This window comes from Ascaphus truei, chromosome 18 (assembly GCF_040206685.1).
Source record: "Ascaphus truei isolate aAscTru1 chromosome 18, aAscTru1.hap1, whole genome shotgun sequence".
Taxonomy (NCBI): domain Eukaryota; kingdom Metazoa; phylum Chordata; class Amphibia; order Anura; family Ascaphidae; genus Ascaphus; species Ascaphus truei.
The window spans coordinates 44,412-67,500 of NC_134500.1; the positions used below are offsets into that span (position 1 = coordinate 44,412).

Genomic DNA, 23,089 nt, shown 5'->3' on the forward strand with positions numbered 1-23,089 from the left:
ACAGTAATTATAATGCATTGTTCAGAAAATATTTAGCATTATTTAACACAAAAGAAAAGTTAAACAATAGATTTCTAATAATTTGGATAGATATTTAACTTGACCTCAGCAATTGGATTATATATTGTACACAACAGACTCCTAACAGTGAACAGTAAAATGTTACTTTATAAAAACTCTGGTTAATATATAATATTAACCAGTATTGTTATAGTTTATTTGTAAAGCACCAACATATTCTGCAGAGTGGTAAAAACAGGTGCGAGGTGCTAGAGCTATGCCAGGTACAATAGGCTTTCCTGAAAAGGTGAGCTTTAATTGTCTAAGAGATGACAGTATGAAGGTGCGTGGTAGGGAATTCCACAGAAAGGGAGAAGCACGGGAGAAGTCTTGTAGGCGGGAGTGAGATGAGGGAGATGTCATGGGCAGAATGTAGAGTGCCTTAAGGAATATATTTGGGGATGAGGGCTGAGATGTAATGGGGGGCAGCGTTGTTGAGAGCTTTGTAAGTTAGAGCAGGTGTGCGCAAAGTTTTTTGCATGCGCCCCCTTGCCTGGGAGTCCCAGGTTTCGCGCCCCCCCCCCCCCTCGGTAAGAACCCGGCGACAAATGACGTTGCGGGTCATGTGACGTTATGTCACCCCGCCACGTCATTTGACGCGTGTTGGCATGGCGACGCGTCACATGACCCTGCGCCGTTCACATGACCCTTGCAGCAGGTAAGTGATGTTACAGAGGCCTCATGCCTCCCCCGGCATTTAATTTAAATTCCTTGGGGATGTAAGGAATCGGGGGGCCACGTCCCTTGCGGCGTGACCCCTCCTTACCCACTACCAGTACTGCAGCGGCTGCTGCCCCTGCCCCCGTCGCTACCCATGCCGCCACCCAGTGCATACCTTGAACTCTGCCGTCGCCATCTTGGATTCTGGCACTGGTGTTACAGACTCTCAGCTGTGCTCTGCTATTTCCTGGTCTCTCAGCCACTCACGAGCAGCTCCTCGACACGCCTCCGCCATGCCCCTCGTCCGGATTGGTCACTGTTGCTTTAAATATCCTGCTTCGCCTTCACTTCCTTGCTCTGCATAGCTCCTTGCTTCCTGTGTAGCCTGGAAACTGTGTCGTGCTCCTGTTTGTCTTTACTCCTACAGATTTGAACCGGCTTGTCTGACTTACCTCTCTGGCTCCCGACTTCGGCTTACCCATCACGATTCTTACCTCTCAGACCCTCGGACACGGAAACGGATTTAACTACGGAACTCTCTATACTCCTGAACTTGGCAAGTACAACGACTATTCTAAATCTTAATCTAGGCCTGGCCACGCTACAACCACATCCCGGACCCGCTCCCTCTGCTGTCGGTGTGTATATTCAACATCCCACCTCAGTACAGGGGACTGGCCTGGTCTGCGGGCTGCACAGCGTGACATTATGCAGAGCCCAACCTGACTGAGGTGGGCCAAAAGATCAGGGGACTTGCGCTTTGCATTGATACTTTGGGAACTCAGGTCACAAGCCTGGTACAACAGCTTTCCCAGCTTTCACTACAGCCTATTCCAGCCGCGCAGGGTGGCGACCGGCCATCAGAACTCAGGATTCCTACGCCTAAAGCATATGCGGGTGACCCTCTAGCCTGACGTGGGTTTTTGAACCAATGTGAAATACAGTTTGAGATTTCTCCCAGCCTGTTCCCCACTGGACGCACCAAGGTAGCCTATGTTTACTCTCTTTTAACAGGGAACGCCTTGGCATGGGCCTCTCCCATCTGGGAGTTGCGTGCGGAATTCACCCAGGATTACCAGCTCTTCCGTCAAGAATTCCAGCAGGTATTCGATATTCTCGCCAGCAGAGATACTGCCGCTGCTTCTCTTGTTCAATTGTCTCAAGGTCATAGGTCCGTAGCCAAATACGCATTGGAATTCCGGACTGTCGCGGCGGAGACGCATTGGAACCAAGAACCCCTTATTGCTGTGTTTTGGCAAGGTTTGTCCGACTCTGTAAAGGATGAACTTGCAGTCCAGCCCAGGCTCCAGGGATTGGAGGAATTGATCGCACAATGCATTCGAGTGGATCAACGCCTTCAACAGCGCCGTCATGGACGCCAGCGTCCCAGAATTTTCTCTTCTGAACCTATTCTTCCCAGGTCCTTCCCAGCTATTCGCCCTGTTCTAGATGCTGTGGAACCCATGCAGATTGCCAGTCAAGAGTTCCGTAATACCGACAGGACTGCCGATAGAACCCCTGACCAGACTGCTGAAAGGGCTCGTCGCTGGAATAAGGGCCTTTGCTACTACTGTGGATCTCCTGAGCATACAGTACGTTTTTGTCCTTTAAGGCCTAAAGAACAAACACGACCAATGGGGCAAGAGGGACTCATTTTGGGGTCAATATCTTCTCACCCTACCTCTGAAGAGGAACTCCCTAAGAGAATTATGCTTCCAGTCTCGCTTGAAGGTCCGAATTTTCTCGTAACCACAGCCGCTTTTCTTGATTCAGGATCCGGTGGTAACTTTGTGGATCAAGATTTTGCTACTCATAACAAGATTCCGCTCATCGCTAAGAAATCGCCGATTGGCTTCGAGGCTATTGATGGTCGTCCTTTTCAACCTGCCTTCATCACGTTATTGACTCTTCCTCTCACCCTTTCTGCCGGTACTCATACTGAAATCATATCCTTTGACGTGATGCACTCTCCTGCCGTTCCAATTATCCTAGGATTACCCTGGCTACAGCAGCACAACCCACGCATTGATTGGAGGGATGGCAAGACAATTCAGTGGGAGCCAGAGTCAGACGCCTCACCATTGCCGGTCATTTCTCCTACCACAGTCCTCGCGGGAGTGGAAACGCCCCCGGCTAATGATTCCACTGTTCCTGAAGCATATGCGGATTTCATCTACGTGTTTAGCAAGACACAATCGGAGGTTCTACCTCCTCACAGACCTTATGATTGCCCCATTGATCTGGTTCCCGGCGCTGTTCTTCCGAAATGTAAGTCCTACTCCTTGTCTCTCCCTGAAACTGAAGCCATGGCAGCATACATCAAAGAAAACCTTGAAAAAGGATTCATTCGTAATTCTTCGTCCCCCGCTGGTGCCGGTCTCTTTTTTGTCAAAAAGATAGACGGATCCCTGAGACCATGCATTGATTACCGAGGGCTCAATCTCATCAGTCAAGAATCGATCGACCGCTGATCTCCAAACTTTTTGATAGGCTTCAAGGGGCAATTTTTTTTTTCCAAGTTAGACCTCCGAGGAGTTTACAATCTTGTTCGCATCCGAGAAGGCGATGAATGGAAGACTGCCTTAAATACCAGAAGCGGCCACTACGAGTATCTTGTAATGCCCTTCGGCTTATGCAATGCTCCTGCTGTTTTTCAGGATTTTATGAATGATGTCTTCCGTGTTGTTCTCAACTCTTTCGTAATTGTCTATCTGGACGATATCCTAATTTTTTCTAAAAATCTTCAAGATCATGTCCAGCATACCAGGCTTGTTCTCGCTCGTCTTCGTGTCAATAATCTCTACGCTAAGCTTGAGAAATGTCTTTTTCATCAAACCTCTACTGCCTTCTTAGGCTATATAATTTCAGATAAAGGATTTTCAATGGACCCTGAAAAACTTAAGGCTGTTTTGGATTGGCCTCTACCCAACTCTCTCAAAGCCATCCAGCATTTTTTGGGCTTCTCCAATTACTATAGAAAATTCATCGGAATTTTTTCGACCATTGTGGCTCCCATTACAGCACCTAACCAAGAAGGGAGCTGACCCGTCTGTATGGCCTCCGCAGGCCGTCTCGTCCTTCGAAACCCTGAAACAAGCTTTCGTCTCGGCACCCATTCTGCGACATCCCGATGTTAGTCTTCCTTTTAGTTTAGAAGTTGATGCGTCTGATTGTGGTGCAGGCGCCATCCTGTCCCAGAGATTCTTCCCTCAAGATAAGCTTCATCCATGCAGTTTTTTTTTCAAAGAAGTTTTCGCCTGCTGAAAAGAACTATGATGTTGGCAATAGAGAGCTCTTGGCTATCAAGATGGCCTTACAGGAATGGCGACATCTCCTGGAAGGTTCCCGCGAACCTATGTCTATATTGACTGATCATAAAAATCTTCTTTATATCGAAAATGCACGTCGTCTGGGGTCTCATCAAGCCCGTTGGGCACTATTTTTCTCAAGATTTAAATTATACTCTGTCTTATATTCCCGGTTCTAAGAACACAAAAGCTGATGCCTTGTCCCGACAATTTTCTCCTGAGAAAAGATCCGAAGAAACCCCTGAAACTATCGTACCCTCTAAGTTTATAATTTCCGCCAACTCATTTGACATTCTCGAAAAGATCGTTGAAGCTCAAACACAAATTCCGAGTGGTCTAGAGGTACCGGAAGGAATTCTCTATGCCGCACCCAGGTTTCATCAAAAGATACTAGAATGGGGCCACTCTGTCCGTTCAGCCAGCTTCAAAATAACTTTGGATCATATCAAGCGTACTTTTTGGTGGCCTAATATGGCAAAGATGGTTCATGAATTTACTAGTGCTTGTCCAGTATGCGCACAAAACAAGACTCTTCATCAAAGACCCTCAGGCTTGCTCATGCCCTTGCCAGTACCTGAACGTCCATGGTCACATATTTCAATGGATTTCACTGTGGATCTACCCCCTTCCAGAGGGATGAATACCATTTTGGTCATCGTTGACCGTTTTTCAAAACAGGCCCACTTTGTTCCACTCAAAGGACTTCCCTCCTCGCCCACCCCAGCTGATATCTTCACCAAGGAGGTGTTTCGCATCCACGGGATACCTACATCCATAGTCTCAGACCGAGGCACGCAATTTATATCGAAATTTTGGCGGGCTTTCTCCAAGAGGCTTGGCATGGCGCTATCCTTCTCATCAGGCTATCACCCCCAGACTAATGGGCAAACTGAAAGACTAAATCAAACACTGGAACAATACCTACAGTGTTTTATTTCCGATTCCCAGGATAATTGGGTTGACCTGCTACCTTGGGCAGAATTTGCAACCAATTCACTTCGTAATGAATCCACGCACGAAACCCCGTTCTTCGTGAATTATGGTTTCCACCCAAGTCGTCTGCCAATCTCAAACATTCCGATAGGAGTGCCGGCGGCTGAAGAACGGGTAACTACTCTTCAGGAGTCATGGATCAAGATTCAGTCCGCGCTTCTTAGCGCCGCTCAGAAATTCAAGTCTCAGGCAGACCACCGTCGTCAACAGGCCCCTAATTACAAGCCAGGGGCCGGAATTTGGCTTTCGTCCAAGATCATCAAGTTGAAGTCTCCGACCCCGAAATTGGCACCCCGATTCTTAGGGCCTTTTCTGATCCAGGAACAAATCAATCCTGTGGCATTTCGTCTGCAACTTCCGTCTTCCATGAGGATTCCAAACGTATTCCACGTTTCCTTGCTCAAGCCATTCGTCCAGAGCAAACGGTTCCCTGCTAAGACCTATAAACCCAAACCAGTCACGGTCCAAGGACACCATGAATTCGAAATCCAGACAATCATGGATTCTCGTGTATCCAGAGGAAAGATACAATTCTGTGTTCACTGGAAGGGTTATGGCCCAGAGGAACACTCTTGGGCATCCAAGGAGGACATCCATGCTCCAGTTCTCTTGGACCGCTTCCACAAGAAATTTCCACAGAAGCCTTGGATGGATCGTCCTAGGTCGATCCTGAAGGGGGGTACTGTAAGGAATCGGGGGCCACCTCCCTTGCGGCGTGACCCCTCCTTACCCACTACCAGTACTGCAGCGGCTGCTGCCCCTGCCCCCCGTCGCTACCCATGCCGCCGCCCAGTGCATACCTTGAACTCTGCCGTCGCCATCTTGGATTCTGGCACTGGTGTTATAGACTCTCAGCTGTGCTCTGCTATTTCCTGGTCTCTTGGCCACTCACGAGCAGCTCCTCGACACGCCTCCGCCATGCCCCTCATCCGGATTGGTCACTGTCGCTTTAAATATCCTGCTTTGCCTTCACTTCCTTGCTCTGCAGAGCTCCTTGCTTCCTGTGTAGCCTGGAAACTGTGTCGTGCTCCTGTTTGTCTTTACTCCAACAGATTTGAACCGGCTTGTCCGACTTGCCTCTCTGGCTCCCGACTCGGCTTACCCATCACGATTCTTACCTCTCAGACCCTCGGACACGGAAACGGATTTAACTACGGAACTCTCTATACTCCTGAACTCGGCAAGTACAACAACTATTCTAAATCTTAATCCAGGCCTGGCCACGCTACAACCACATCCCAGACCCACTCCCTTTGCTGTCGGTGTGGATATTCAACATCCCACCTCAGTCCAGGGGACTGGCCTGGTCTGCGGGCTGCACAGCGTGACAGGGGAAGGGCGCGGGGCCTCTGTAAACACCGCGCACCCAGCAAAATTTTGCACCCCCCTGGGGGGCGTGCCCCCCAGTTTGCACACCGCTGAGTTAGAGCAAGGATTTAAAATTTGATTATAGAGCATACAAGAAACCAGTGCAAGGATTTGCATATTGGAGCAGTGAGTGAGGTAAATTTTGGGCTGATTAGAGCAGGAACTGGCAGAGAAGGGGAATGTAAACTAGAAGACAGTTGCAGTAGCTCAATCTAATGAACTTTTACTACCAGCAGATAACCGTGGTGACGGCAAAACAGCCGTAGGGATACGTCATTACCTTACGCGTCATACCAGAAACTAGCTCTGAGGGTTCGTAATTACCAGGGGAGAATAATTAGCATAATAGAAGAGTGAGCGTAGTGCTCAACAATCAGTCACGGTTCCGTCTGTAGAAAGTATATGACATGAATGTCCAGATGAAAATGAAGTGTCCACACAGTAATAGTATAGTTGGACTGGAGGGGATAAGTGTCTAGTGGCGTCCACGTGTCACCCATATCAATTAACACTTCAATAAACACGCAACCAGTATATAAATATATATACAATAATGTCCATTGTGTACAGGGTATAACATAAGGCACTGCGGCTTTTTACCTGTACACTCCGAGCAACAATCCAATCGTCTGTGGCGTGCAATCCATTCAGGTGTAGATTCCGAGTTGTAGAAGATGTAGATAGAGCACAGCCAGGGAAATCCTGCTTCTGGTATCCAGAGGAAGAAAAATTAGCCAGGCAAATCCAAACTAAAATTTATGATCAAATTTATTGCATGCTAGAAAAACAATAGAAAAACGGACTACATGAACGCACCTACGCGTTTCATGCAACAGCACTTTATCAAGGTGTACAAGGTAATGCAAGGGCTGCTTCTTTATACTCACCAGAGCTGTCCGTCACACTATCAGGATGACGTCATCAGCGCGTGTCCGCAGACGTTGTCGCGCTGACGTAACGTGCATCCCCATAGGCCGGGCAGGTGGTATGCTGTTTTTTCTTAAAATAAACTTTATTCATCACGAGACAATACAACGAGAAAATAATGTTCTTTAAAAAAAACACAAAAATCTGAATACTTGAAAAGCAGCAACCCTGAAATAATATATAGTGATAGAGGCATATTGAGTAAGATATAACAACAATAAAATGAATCGTAGCATTTAAATAATAATAGCATTAAACAACATCATATGTATATTATTTATATATCTAAGCCTTTTAACAAAATATATATAAATCAAGGTATAAATTAAAAACCTTGTAGTTCACAGAGGACAAATGTCAGTATGTGTGGAAATATACAATCAAAATAGAACCATTGTGGTTACGTAGCCCCTCATATAAGGGGAATAACTATACCAATTCAGCTACGATTGTAATAAATAAATAAATAATTCCACACATATTGACAAATGATGTAAGAATTTAGTATAGACCCTATGGTAGACACGGACAGAATAAACATGAGCAATGATTGGGAAAGCATGAAGATCAAACATGTATTAAATATAATTGATTATTAAAAATTAAATTATAATTGAATAAAATATAAACTAATTATTATGATTAATAATATAATAAAGAATATAGTAACAAAAAATATATAATTAAATATAATAGAATCCATAATATAATAGAATAGTATAATTAATTAATTGATTATTAATTATATATTATGGATTTATTATATTTAATTATATATCTTTTGTTACTATATTCTTTATTATTAATCATAATAATTAGTTTATATTTTATTCAATTATAATTTAATTTTTAAGCCCATTTATCGAAGAGGCTAGATCCTCCTGAAAGTCCGCTGTCATTTTGGCGAGTAGCTGCTCCATGTGTTTTTTGTATTCTCGGAAGAGCTCTCTATTCGTCAGATCTCCCTGCAGCGCGTGCGGCTGCTAGCGGGTGGTTTCCCCTAGCGCGCAGGCTGCGACTCCATCTTGGGAGTCAGCACTGTGCTCTATAGTGGGCTGTGTTGTTGGGAAAAACAGAGAAACACTCTGGTTTTGCATTTTTTTCCCCTTTGTATTCATCCTGACTGAATTTTGAGTAGATTCTTATGAAAAGATGTTAGTTTTGTGCTGGTTTGTGCTCAAGCTTAGTCTGTTCAAATGGAGGGTCTCAGGAGCTGCACACTCAAGCAGATTGTGGACAATCCGATTGGTTGTAGTACCATGTGATGTCAGCCATTTTGTTTTAAGGATGTGACGTACCTCCCTTGAAGATGACTTCACATCCTTAAAAGAAAAAACAGAAGCCTGTCACATGGTACAGCATCCAATCGGATGGGAGCTGTACCATCTGACACTAAAATGTGACGTCACAGGTCTTATATAAAAGGTCTGTCCCATCTAATTTTAGCTTAAGACAAGACAACATCTCCCTATGGATTACAAGTGAAGAACAGAATTTATCTGAAGATCATTGCATCGCGAATCGAGAGCATCCTGATACATCAGGAATCGGAGGATAAAGACATCTAAAAAATGTAAAAAAAACATTGAATGTATGTAATTTTTGGGGTTTTTTGCGTGCCCGTTGAGTGCCAATGTATTTATCTATGCCCCCCTTAGGGCTATAGATAAATACAGTGACAAGCAATAAATTTTTTGGCAAATGCGTATTTTTATTTCCACATTTTCATAATTTCCTTTATGAACATCTTCCCTTAGAATAGGTTTTAGATCCGGTTTAACATATAAACATACTCCACCTCCTCTTCTTGATCCTTTATCCTTCCGAAAAAGGGAATAACCCTCTAAATTAACTGCCCAGTCATGAGTTTCAGTAATGCCTATATCATATCATACTGTTCCTTTGTAGCTATTGTATGTATGTCTTTATTTATATAGCGCCATTAATGTACATAGCGCTTCAGAGTAGTAATACACGTAACAATCATATAAACAACAAACAATACAAATAACAGATCATGGGAATAAGTGCTTCACAGATAAAAGTAACATTTCGGAAGAGGAGTCCCTGCTCCGAAGAGCTTACAATCTAGTTGGTAGGTAGGAAGAACGTACAGAGACAGTAGGAGGGCATTCTGGTAAGTGCTTCTGCAGGGGGCAAGGTTTATGTATCATGTGTATAGTATTAGCCACAGTGCTACTCATATTCTTCGTTAAGCAAGTGTGTCTTTGTAACGGTCGTGATCGCCACAAACCAGGACCGGACCGCGAGGCTGAGGTGGGGATATGAAAGCACCGACCTAAGATCGCGAAGCCAGGTCCGGATTGCGTATTTCCGTCGTCGTGGGTAGCCGGGTCGAGGTTGGAGAAGGCAGGGTTAACGTTATCCAGGCTGCACAGGAGCAAAGGTCGAGGTCACAGGCAGGGATCGGAACACGAATGCTACAATGAAGAGCTTCAGCATAGAGCTTCAGCGTAGGCGCTTCAGCGCAAGGGAAGGTCTCCGGAGCAGAGCAGCTACAGCGTAGGGGATCCAGCGGAGATGCTTCAGCATGGGAGATCCTCAGGAACAAAAAAGCTTCAGCGTAGGCGCTTCAGCACAAGGAAAGGCCTCCGGATAGGAGGAGGCCACAGAAACAGAAAGCTTCAGCACAGGGACTTCAGTACAGGAATAACCTCCGGTTGGAGGAGGCTTACAGGAACACAAAGCTATAGCACTGGGGATCCAGTGCTTCAGCACAGGAACGGCTAAGGCAGGGTAAGCAGAGGTGCTTGTGGCAAGCACAGGTTACCAGGAACAGTGATTCCAGAATTATGCTCAGCAGCTTCCTGGGGGGAAGAGGTCACCCTAAATAGCATAAAACAGCCAATAAGGGCAGAGCTGCATAGAAGGTAGCATCAAGCCAAACAGGAGTCTGAGTTCAGAACCAGGTGATTCAAATTGCTGTTCAGGGAGAGCTTTGCCTGGAACCTCTAAAGCCCTGTAAGGGTGAGTTCCAGCCAAACCCAGAACTTGATTCCTTACAGTCTTAAGGGTGGATAGAGAGGGTGCTAGTCAGGTATTGAGGGGAAGGGCATTCCAGAGGTGTGGAGCAGTCAATGAGAGAGGTTTAAGGCGGGAGAGGGATTGAGATACAAAGGGGGTAGAGAGAAGGCATCCTTGAGCAGAACGCAAGAGTCGGGATGGTGTATAGCGAGAATTCATTCAATTAATTCAAGCTCCCCCATTTTATCGGTCAGGCTTCTTGCATTAGGAACCATTTAAGCTTTTTTTCAGTCTGTACTATTGTATTATCTGCTCCTGCCTTTCTACTCCAATTGGATTTAGTCTTTAGAAGTTTTCTAGTATCTGTATTTAAGTGTGTTTCGCTGCTTGCCACACTCCCATTTGCCCACATTCTACCTCCATGACCCTTTGCTATTTCCCCAGCTGTTTCTTGTCCTCCCCCCTGCATTCTAGTTTGTTATATTAATTTTAATAAACTACCCTTTTTTAATCACTTCTGTATTTTCTTTGATACAGTATACATAATATGTATCAATCTTTACTAGATACACTGGCGACACACTTTATTCGAGCTCGGCTAGTCCCACGAATTCGGGTATACCCGGGTGTATTGAGGTTTGTGACTGTTTTCTGCCCGAGTGCATTGAGGTATTTTCCAGGCAGGGATTGAAGCATTTTATTCCCGCTGGCTGCAATACTGCACAGTATATATATATATATACTGCATTACAATTCATGAATTTATGCCATCTGGTAGACACGCGAAGCATTGCAGCCTATTAAATCCTAATCATTATCATTTAACAGATCAGCCGCCCGTCAGCCAGGCATGAACCCAGGCTGGGAAGGCAAATGCAACGGGGCTTGTCAGAGGTGAGGAGCGGCGCATTCCAGGTATCTGCCAGGTACATACTGGGTATTTGCTCTAATAAAGTGTGTCGGTGCAGTAGAACATCTAAGTGTCCCACACTTTATACTTTATCTAGGTGGGTGATTCCCTATTAGTACAACTAGAACAGGGGTGGGGAATGTCAGGCCCGAGGGCCGTATAAGGCCCTCGAAATCATTTGGTCTGGCCCTGCTAAGGCAACTGCTATAACCGGGGTCACGCTAATTTTTTTTAAATGTCCGCCGCGCGCCCGATTGGGAGGAGGTGGTGTGAGGCGCCGGCAGCCCTACACGATCCCCAGCAGCCACCGTACTAGCCCCAGCAATCCCCCAGCAGCCACCGTACTTCCCCCGCAGCAGTCCCCGCACTTCCCCCATGCTTCTCCAGCAGTTCCCCCCGCACTTACCCCAGCATCCGCCCTACACGATCCCCCCAGCAGCAGCAACTACCAGAGGTAGGGGGGCGGGTTCTGTGTGCCTACATGCCTGCCGTATGCCTGCCTGTCTGTGTCTGTATGCCCCACAAACGATGTTATAAATATCCAAATGGCCCTTGGCAGAAAAAAGGTTCCCCACCCCTGAACTAGGAGGTACTTTTACATATTCACACCTTCCTGGATATTCTGATGGTTTACAACCATGATCTTGTAGCATTGGGCCAATTTAGAGATACAACTAGGTGTGTGTCCATCTATAGAAAAAAAAAATCTTTCTATCCACACACAGTTATCTTTTGCAGCTTTCACGGACGCCTAATCCTTGGACTATGGCCCCGGAGCGCTCTACCCCTGGCTCGCCCTCATTGGCTGAACCGCCGCTGTGATGTGTCTACCGCGCCAAAAGACAAAAAATGTGTCTGTTGGCAAATGTTGGAAGGAAATCTTTTCTGGCGCTGAGGTGAGGTTGAGATGAGTGGGTTTATGATTTCTTCTGATGAACAATAACCTCAGGAAAAGGAGAAAGAAAAAGACAAGACATGCAGGGGACCTGCAATAGTGTATTACCCAAGGGATGACCGGATGTTTACAAAGAAGGAGCAATTTATTATTAAAAAACCTGGTTAAAAACCATGGATGACAATTAATAAACATACATTGATTACAATAAAATAAATAATGAACTGGTGCCTAAGCACTATCCACACTTATATGGTTTGGAACAATGTCCAGCAGTTCTGTTCTTTGCTCCGCCTGATCTAAAATTGAAAACCTACTCACCACAGGTAAGTACGAAATGTACGAATGGCATCTCTCTTCGCGTTGGAAGGTCTGGTGGTACCGCTGAGCCACCGTAGCCGAGGACCAATACAGGTGACGTCATCACGCCGAGGGGATCGGGTGTATTCCAGGAAGCAGCGCTCACAGGAACACAGAAACAGACCCCGGCAGCAGATGCGACCATATCACCAGGCGGACGGCGACATCAGAGGCCAAGATCACCAGTACCAAGTGCTTATACACTGCTTTTATTCTACTTACCTGTGGTGAGTAGGTTTTCAATTTTAGATCAGGCGGAGCAAAGAACAGAACTGCTGGACATTGTTCCAAACCATATAAGTGTGGATAGTGCTTAGGCACCAGTTCATTATTTATTTTATTGTAATCAATGTATGTTTATTAATTGTCATCCATGGTTTTTAACCAGGTTTTTTAATAATAAATTGCTCCTTCTTGTAAACATCCGGTCATCCCTTGGGTAATACACTATTGCAGGTCCCCTGCATGTCTTGTCTTTTTCTTTCTCCTTTTCCTGAGGTTATTGTTCATCAGAAGAAATCATAAACCCACTCATCTCAACCTCACCTCAGCGCCAGAAAAGATTTCCTTCCAGCCTTCAATCCATTTCTGGGTAGAAGATACCAGAATAATCTTTTAAAGGCAGCTCCAGGACTACCTTTTGGACTCTTTATCAAAGGTTTTTTTTTTATTATCCATTATTGTAATTGCACAAGCGCTGAGTACACACCTATTATTTTACCTATTACTGTTGGCAAATGTGGTCACACTTTGTGCAGACACGCGCTGGCAGTTACTGGTGCCAGCCCCATACAGGGCCGTACTTTGTGTGCGTCGCCCACAGCAGTGACAGGTAGCAACCCTATCCGTTTGAGCGAGTTTCAGTTTTGTTCAGTCTTTTACCACCAGATATAATTTGAAAATAACATTATAGAATCAAAGGTTTGAAAAGGCCTCGCTCAGACAGGCCACGTTGCAACGTGCTCGCGCAGTCTGTCACAATTTTGGGTTTTCAAACTTGGGTTTTCACCCTCTTCTCCTTCACATTCTCCATACTCTTGGCATTCGGAACAAAGCTCTATCCTGGATCTCATCCTACCTCTCCCATCGTACTTTCAGTGTCTCTTCTGCTAATACCTCCTCCTCCTCTATTGATCTCTCTGTGGGGGTACCCCAGGGCTCTGTCCTGGGACCTCTTCTCTTTTCTCTGTATACACTCTCTCTAGGTGACCTAATAACATCTTTTGGGTTTAATTATCACCTCTATGCTGACGACACACAAATATATTTCTCAACACCCGACCTTACACCTACTGTACAAACCAAAGTTTCTGAATGTCTCTCTGCTATATCATCCTGGATGGCCCTCCGCCGCCTTAAACTCAACATGGCTAAAACAGAGCTCCTCATACTTCCTCCCAAACCTGGCCCTACTACCTCCTTCCACATTACTGTTGGAACTACGATCATTCACCCAGTAGCCCAAGCACGCTGCCTTGGGGTCACACTCGACTCCTCTCTCACATTTGCCCCTCACATTCAAAACATTTCTAAAACCTGTCGCTTTTTCCTCCGCAATATAACTAAGATACGCCCTTTCCTCCTTTGCTCGACTGCTAAAACTCTGACTCAGGCCCTCATTCTCTCCCGTCTTGATTACTGTAACCTCCTGCTGTCCGGCCTTCCTGCCTCTCACCTGTCTCCCCTACAATCTATCCTAAACGCTGCTGCCAGAATCACTCTACTCTTTCCTAGATCTGTCTCAGCATCTCCCCTCATGAAATCCCTCTCCTGGCTTCCGATCAAATCCCGCATCTCACACTCCATTCTTCTCCTCACTTTTAAAGCTTTACACTCTTCTGCCCCTCCTTACATCTCAGCCCTAATTTCTCGTTATGCACCATCCAGACTCTTGCGTTCTTCTCAAGGATGTCTTCTTTCTACCCCCTTTGTATCTAAAGCCCTCTCCCGCCTTAAACCTTTTTCATTGACTGCCCCTCACCTCTGGAATGCCCTTCCCCTCAGTACCCGACTAGCACCCTCTCTATCCACCTTTAAGACCCACCTTAAGACACACTTGCTTAAAGAAGCATATGAATAGGACTGTGGCTATTCTGAACACATGGCACATAAAGCTTGGCCCCCTGCAGATGCACTTACCAGAACTCCCTCCTACTGTCTCTGTACGTTCTCCCTACCTACCAATTAGACTGTAAGCTCCTCGGAGCAGGGACTCCTCTTCCTTAATGTCTAAAGCACTTATTCCCATGATCTGTTATTTATATTATCTGTTATTTATTGGATTACCACATGTATTACTGCTGTGAAGCGCTATGTACATTAATGGCGCTATATAAAGACATACAATACAATACAATACAATACAAACTGAAAAGTCCACCGGCGGCAAAGTGCAGCATTGTCGCTGCGACATTTTGCCACCACAACCCAAACTGAAATTTGGGGCTACAGTCGCGTGAAACGAGCTGGTTCAGCCAATAATGGCAAACCAGCTCCGTGACGTGTTCGTTATGCCCCCCGCCATGCCCGCAAACGCCGCAACCCAACTCCTGCAGTTTGTGCGCAGATTGCTGAGCTTCAGGAGCACGCGGCGGAGGCGCAAACGCAAGCACACGGACGTAGCAGCCTGTCTGAGCGAGGCCTAATAAACTAATAGTGCACAATACACAAAGTAGTGTAGTGTATTGTGAGTGTATTCTAGAGAAATGGAACAACACACCACCATCAGCTGCATTACATTATTATAATGTATAATAAATACATTATATACTGACCTCAAGTTAGGTGCCTTTTCAGATCATTTCATGAGAACTGGCGGTGGTATCGGATTGGGTGATGTTCTCTTCTTATTGTATATGTCTATTGGTAATAATGGGATTCCACCCAGTGCAATGCTTTCTAATCAGCAACACTGGTGCTGGGAGAATTTACTTCCTGCTTGGCCTATACCATTTCGTTTGGAGGGGGAGGGTGGCAGCAGAATGGTATTTCCTAATTGTATTTAAAGGGAACTGACAACATATACCTCGGTTGTATTTTATAATCTATGTTAAAAAAATGGCTCGTGTTTCAGTGAAAGTTTATTCTCTGATTGGTAAATAATTTTACAATATTTTGCTGACACCTCTTTTGGAATCACATGGTAACATGGATTTTCCGCCACATCACAAGTTTCTGGAGCTCACTTTGTGCTGCGGGAAGATTGTGGGACTACACAGCTGATACAAACTCGTGACAAGGACTTGACTCCCTGCCCGAGCACCTCACTCCATTCTCCCATCTTGATATACAGTATACAGATAAAATGTTACTGTATGATTATATTGCTGTTTTTAAAAACCTCTCCCAGCGCCCCAATGTTACACCTTTTATTTGTGTGCCTTTCCTATGAGCGCAGGGGTCACTGTAGGGGGGGGGGGGTTGGAGGGTCAGGGGGTCAGGGGGTCAATGTGCGAGGGGAGGGGCCAGGGCTCGCCACATCCTTGTCCCGCCTATTCCACAAGTGAGAGAGAGGCGGGGCTGCATGCCCTGTATGCAAAGGATCCGTTGCCTAGGGAGACGCTGACGTCAGAGGCGGAAGCTGGTAGCCTCGGTGTTGGTTGAAGGAAACTTGTTGCCGCGGAGTTTTGCCGAGTCCTGTGAGGGGTGTTTCGGGCAGCGGCAGCATGGGGGGCTCGGCCAGCCAGGTGTCCAAGGAGCTCCTGAATGAGTACCAGGTACGTGGGGAGGGAGGGGCCGGGAAATAATTCCTAAATCTTACAGAGGTGATGGCTTCCTTCCCCTCACAAGTAGGGAGCTCAGGCCTGGTGTATGTATCCAGGTGTCTCCCACCACATACAAAGCAGCGGTACTCCGCGGTGATGTGCGAAGCCGGCGGCATTTGCCGCGGTTTTCATCAAACTTTCTGAAAAATAAAAAAATAAAACCTTTGAGCAAAATGCTCCAAATTCGCAATTATTATTTTTTCTTTAGTTGGATGTGATTTCTAAACGGGAAAGTAATCGGAATAACCGGAGGCTTTTTGTCCTTCAGCGTTTATTTATTTTTTCCACCAAACCAAAAAGTGGGAAATAAGCAAAGTTTGCTGACGTGTGTATGAAAAGGTTTGAGGTTATCTGGATACTGGATGTGGTCAAAGTGGGTTAAGAAAAATAGTGGTCGTGTGTGCAACTTGACGTTTTTTGCTGCCAGAGAGGCTTGTGATGCATTTTATTTTAGAACGATTTATACCATTTATGTATAGCTTTATATAGTCCTCTCAGGACTTTACAAAAGACTGTACAGTACAAGAAATTACAATACATGCAATAAACAAAATCGAACAGTAGGAAATTAAATCCCTGCTCTTGAGAGTTTACAATCTAAGTGGTATGATATGTGATGATATATATATATATATATATATATATATATATATCATCACATAATACATGGTTACATAAGTGAACAGGGTATACATTATATACAAGACATTGCATGCATACTTAAAGATAAAATATTTTATGGGTGTATGTAACAGTTACAAACCAGATATAAAATATGAGACCGCTTTGGTTTTGAAAGAACTTAAACTGGTGGTGGATGTGAGTCTCCGGTAGGATGTTCCAGTTTTGGGGTGGATGGTAAGAGGAGGAGCGGCCGGATACTTTGTTGAGCCTTGGGACCATTTGTTGTAATTGCATTGGAAAACAAAAAGTTTGCGCTCCCCTGCTGTAGAGTACACCTAGTTTGGCATAGGTTTTGGATGTCAAGGTATCAATGTGCATCCCGAATGTTAAGTGGGAGTCAAACCATATGCCCAGGTATTTAAAACTAGTAACAGGAGTTAGTGTGGTGTTCGTGTTGGTTCTGATCTGGAGCTCAGTCACTGGAATCTTTAAAAATGTAGTCTTGGTCCCGAATACCATTGTTTCAGTCTTGTCAGTGTTTAAAAACAGTTTGTTTTGGGAAATCCAGCTTTCGAGTCTCAAAGTCAGACTGAAGTATGTGTTCAAGGTCAGAGAGACTATGGCTGAGTGCATATAGGATTGTATCATCTGCATACATGTGTATTGAAGCTTCCTTACAAGCTGTGGTAAGATCATTGATGAACACTTAGAAGAGATGGTGCCCCAGAACAGAGCCTTGCAGGACACCACAGGTGATAACCAAGGGCTTGGAGTTAGAGCCTGAGATGGACACATGTTGGGATCTACCTGATAGGTAGGAATGAGACCAGTTTAAAGCATGCTTCCCTATTCCAGAGCACTGGAGTTTGTTAAGCAGGATAGCATGATCAACAGTATCAAAAGCCTTTGCAAAATCTAGGAATATTGCACCAGTGAGTTGTCCCCGTTCCATTCCACACAGGATTTCATTGCAAACGTTTACCTTCAGTAGGTAGGGTGCCAGAGTGTAGTCTCTCTGTAGACTGTGGTAGGTCTCCAGCTTCTTTGAGTGCTGGATATCATTTTCCCATATAGTCACATACTGCTTCTTCCTTTCGTTGGCGATTGAGTTGATTTGTTTTTTCGGCAGGTTGTTGATCTGTGTGGGGTTTTGTTCTTGGAGTGAGAGGACAAGTTGTTTGATGGCACAGGGTTTAGTGAGGAGGTCCTGATTTTTCATTGCTCTGTAGCAAGCAGTAAGACTGTGTGTGGCTGTTCATTAGGTGGGCCCAAAATGTCAGTGCTCTCCTGTACAGTGAGCAGTAGAGGAAAGCGGCCCAGCTCAGCCCGGCATGCATTGTTTGATGTACTCCTGTGTACTTGGAGAAGGTGTTTGCAGAATTCCAGATGCAGTATTTCTGTTGGGCTGGTATCCCATTTTGTGGAGTCTGGGTATGTAGTAGAGCCCCACACCTCGCTGCCATACAGAAGGATGGGTGTGATAATGCTGTTGAATATTTTCATCCAGATTCTTATTGGTGGTTTGAGGTGGTACATCTGTTTCCTTATTGCATAGAATGGTCTGCGGGCCTTCTCCTTCAGTGTATTTATGGCCAGGTTGAATTTCTCTGAGCTGATTGTTAGACCAAGGTATGTGTAGCTCGCTGTCTGTTCCAGTGCATTGTCATTCAGTGGGAATTGCGATATGGTTGGATGTTTTTTAGATTTTTTCTGGAATACCATTATTCTGTTTTTTTCTAGGTTCACAGAGAGGGCCAGGTCTGGCTGAATTTTTCTAGTATTGCCAGTTTCTGTTGGAGGCCTTGTTCTGTTGGAGACAGCAGGAGCAGGTCGTCTGCGTATCTTAGGGACTTAATCTCAGTTCCAGCCAAGTTGAGCCCAGGTGCTGAGGAGGATTATAGGGCTGCTGCAAGCTCATTGATGTGAATGTTAAAAAGTGTGGGACTAAGGCTGCAGCCCTGTCTAACTCCACAGCCTTGATGGAAGAAGTCTGTGTTTTTGTTATTAACTTTCATGCAGCATTTGTTTTCAGAGTACATACTTTTGATCGTGTCGTATGTTCTCCCCCCTATTCCGCTCTCTAGTATTTTCAGCAACAGACCTGGATGCCAGATGGAGTCGAAGGCTTTTTTGAAGTCCGCAAATATTTTGCCGTTGTTGTTGTTGTGAACGTGCTTATTAATCAGGCTGTGTAGGGTATAGATGTGTTGCAGTGGTTTGGCAGGAAGCCTGTCTGGCTCTTACTCAGTACACTCTGCTCTGTCAGGAAGGTGAGGATTCTGCTGTTGAACAGTTTTCCCAGGGTGATGCTGACACAGATGCCTCTTTAATTGGATGGGTCCAGCCTGTCTCCTTTCTTGTGGATAGAGGTTATCAGTCCTTCGTTCCACAGTTCAGGGAAGTAGCCAGTAGTGAGGACCAGGTTGAACATTTTCAGTATTGCTTCTTGTATAGATAGGTTGCTGTACTTCAGCATCTCATGTAGAATGCCATCTGGTCCACTGGCTTTCTTGGTTTTTATTAGTTTTCTTTTTTTCTTTTATTTCCTGGATTGTGATTGGTATGTCAAAGGGGTTTTGGTTTGTTCAGGTGTTTTTTGTTATCTTTTATAATATTCTCCGGTGATGTTTGATTGGTAAGGATTTGTTATTGTTCTTGTCAGGTTTTCTTCTGGGATTTCTTGGTAAAGGTCCTCAAAGTAGTTTTTCCAGATGTTGCCATTCTGAATGGCCAGGTGTCTGTTATTCTGCTTTTTATCCAGATGTTTCCAGGTTTGCCAGAAAGTATTTTCATCCAATTCTTCTTCAATTCTTTCTAATTTTTTGGCAATGTGGTTTTGTTTTTTCATCCTTAAGGTTTGCCTGTAGTGGTACCTCATTCGTAGTTCTGTATTGTTTGGGTCTCTGTGTTTTTGGTTTGATATTGTTCACAGGCTTTTTCTAAGGGTGTTGCATTCCTTATCGAACCATTTTTCTTTGATTTTGCTAGTTGTTGTTGGTCTGTTAGGGCTAGTTTTTTTTTCAGGTTTGATTTCCTTGCTATTAGATGGAATATTTTGTTGAGATTTCTTACTGCCAGGTTTACACCGTGTTTGTTCTGCTCATAGTTTGTGTTCTGGAAGCTTTGGAGTAGGTTTCCAACTTCTTAGCTGTTAATTGTTTCTGTGTATGTCGCGATGCACTGTTTTGTCCATTTGTAGGTGGCTTTCAGGCTATGAAGGTTGGAGAGTGTTTTTGTGTTGTGCTTGGTTGGTCTGGTCTCTTAATAAAGAGCAGGGTTTGATTGTGGTCTGATGGGGGTGATGCTGGTGTGACTATGAAAGCACTGACGGCTTGTGTGTCTATATCGGTTATTGCGTAATCCACTACGCTGCTGCACAGCACAGAGCTTTGTGTATCTACCCAAAGTAGTCTCCTCTTGTCCGTCCATTGATAATGTACAGTCCCAGACTGAGACACAGGTTTAGGAGCTCTTTACTATTCTTGTTTTGTTGCGCTGTCGTACCTGGTTCTTTGACGTGTCACAGAGCTATGACAGCAAGTCTGTCTGTGTCTGTGTGTGTCTGTCTGTGTCTGTGTGTGTCTGTCTGTGTCTGTCTGTGTCTGTCTGTGTGTGTCTGTCTGTGTGTGTCTGTCTGTCTGTCTGTGTCTGTCTGTCTGTCTGTCTGTGTCTGTCTGTCTGTGTCTGTCTGTCTGTGTCTGTCTGTCTGTGTCTGTGTCTGTCTGTCTGTGTCTGTCTGTCTGTGTCTGTCTGTCTGTCTGTGTCTGTCTGTCTGTGTCTGTCTGTCTGTGTCTGTCTGTCTGTGTCTGTCTGTCTGTGTCTGTCTGTCTGTGTCTGTCTGTCTGTGTCTGTCTGTCTGTGTCTGTCTGTCTGTGTCTGTCTCTGTCTGATTTTTTTCAGTAACTTTTTGGATTCTTGCTTTTTTAGGAGCTGACTTACCTGACAAAACAAGAAATCCTACTGTAAGTATTTTAAGCACATTATTCCTAAGGCTGCGCTTATAGTGCCGGCTACGGCTATGGATGACGTTTCCCGTCTCCTTAGCCCAAGCAAAAGTTGTAATTTGTGTTTGGGAGATGTCTCTTGCTACAAGGGGAGAGACGGAAGGCAGAGCGGCGGGAACAAGAACAAGGGGGAAGGCTGAAATGGAGGAGTTGTAATTTCTGTTTGTATGCTGAATTTACTTTACTTTTACTGTAAATTATGGGATAATTTACTATTTTAAAGTTGGTTTACTGTATAGTGTGTTTAACTTGACGCGCACACGCCTACAGAAATCATAGGGCCCAGGACAAATTAAAGGAGCAGCCCCCCTTCCTGCTGTGACCTGCAGCCGGGCCCCTGCCATCTCCAGCCCCCCTTAGTCCTGCCAGGCCCCTGCCACCGCCCCCCGCAGTCCCACCAGCAGCCACTGGTCTGACCTGAGATCCCCAAGGTAAACCTGATTGTTATATGTGTTGGGGGTGTTTGGGGTATATTTGTAGATGTATTGGGGGGGAGTGGGGTACGTTTGTAGATGTATTGGGGGGAGTGGGGTACGTTTGTAGATGTATTGGGGGGGAGTGGGGTACGTTTGTAGATGTATTGGGGGGGAGTGGGGTACGTTTGTAGATGTATTGGGGGGGAGTGGGGTACGTTTGTAGATGTATTGGGGGGGGAGTGGGGTACGTTTGTAGATGTATTGGGGGGGGAGTGGGGTACGTTTCTAGATGTATTGGGGGGGGAGTGGGGTACGTTTCTAGATGTATTGGGGGGGGAGTGGGGTACGTTTGTAGATGTATTGGGGGGGGAGTGGGGTACGTTTGTAGATGTATTGGGGGGGGAGTGGGGTACGTTTGTAGATGTATTGGGGGGGGAGTGGGGTACGTTTGTAGATGTATTGGGGGGGGAGTGGGGTACGTTTGTAGATGTATTGGGGGGGGAGTGGGGTACGTTTGTAGATGTATTGGGGGGGGAGTGGGGTACGTTTGTAGATGTATTGGGGGGGGAGTGGGGTACGTTTGTAGATGTATTGGGGGGGGAGTGGGGTACGTTTGTAGATGTATTGGGGGGGGAGTGGGGTACGTTTGTAGATGTATTGGGGGGGGAGTGGGGTACGTTTGTAGATGTATTGGGGGGGGAGTGGGGTACGTTTGTAGATGTATTGGGGGGGGAATGGGGTACGTTTGTAGATGTATTGGGGGGGGAGTGGGGTACGTTTGTAGATGTATTGGGGGGGGAGTGGGGTACGTTTGTAGATGTATTGGGGGGGGAGTGGGGTACGTTTGTAGATGTATTGGGGGGGGAGTGGGGTACGTTTGTAGATGTATAGGGGGGGGAGTGGGGTACGTTTGTAGATGTATTGGGGGTTAAGTTAAAGTTACGCACTAAAAAAATATTTCCGTGGGAGGGGGCGGCCTGGTCCTTTCATTTGTCCTGGGCCCCATGATTTCTGTTCCCCAACCCCCCAATACATATATAAAATACACCCCCAATGCATTTAAAAATCAGACTTACTTTGGGAATGATCTCCGGTCAGGCCGGTGACTGAAGGGGGGGGAGGCCGGTGCTGCGGAGGAGGGCGGTGGTTGGCGGAGCTGGGGGGGCAGCAGGTCACAGCAGTTGTCGCCGGCCCTGCCCCGCTGCAGACACTGTCCCGCCCCGTGTTGTTTGTTTATTTATTTTTTAATGAACTGGCCCTGCTGGGCCCCCTGACCCACGGGGCTCAGGATGCCAACACCGGCATTCCCCCCCCCCCCCCCCTGACGGCCCTGCACAAAAATCACACACATAATCGCACGTCCACGAGCAATCGTACGCGCAATCGCTCACAGGGCCGCCAACGGGGGGGGTCTGCCGGTTTTGGCTTCCCTGCCCTGTTGGTTGGGCCAGATAAAAAATAAATAAATAAAACGCACCCGGTGCCGGGTCTCTCGGCAGTGCCAGAAGTCAGCTCGGCTAAGCTTCCGGCGCGCTGGCGTGAGAGGGAGGCCTGGCACTCACACGAGCAGCCATTGTGGAACTGAGAGGTGCCTGCAGCGAGGCAGGGCCGGCAGCAACTGCTGTGACCTGCAGCCGGTCCCCCGCCACCCCCCCCCCCCCCCGCAGTCCCGCCAGTCGTCGGGCACCCGCCGGCCCCCCGCAGTCCTGCCACCCGCTGGCCCCCCGCAGTCCTGCCGGCCCCCCGCAGTCCGGCCGGGCCACTGCCCCCCCCCCCTCACCACCACACCGCCCCCCCTGCAGCCACCGACGTACT

The 23,089-nt window shown here is 46.2% G+C and overlaps 1 protein-coding gene across 4 annotated transcripts in view; it reads right to left on the minus strand.

Annotated features, from left to right (window-relative positions):
- The window catches only part of GDPGP1 (GDP-D-glucose phosphorylase 1), a 33,526-nt gene extending 17,160 nt beyond the window's left edge, over window positions 1-16,366 (minus strand). Inside the window, exons 1-2 of one of the 4 annotated variants that reach the window (XM_075575125.1) lie at window positions 15,241-15,957; window positions 6,990-7,097 (exon numbers count right to left, since the gene is read on the minus strand). The gene's annotated coding sequence lies outside the window, so the exon portion shown is untranslated. Of the gene's footprint in view, window positions 1-6,989; window positions 7,098-15,240 lie in introns of all 4 variants that reach the window. The other 3 variants (XM_075575127.1, XM_075575128.1, XM_075575126.1) reach the window with 3 other exon arrangements.
- Between the last annotated feature and the right edge of the window lie 6,723 nt (window positions 16,367-23,089).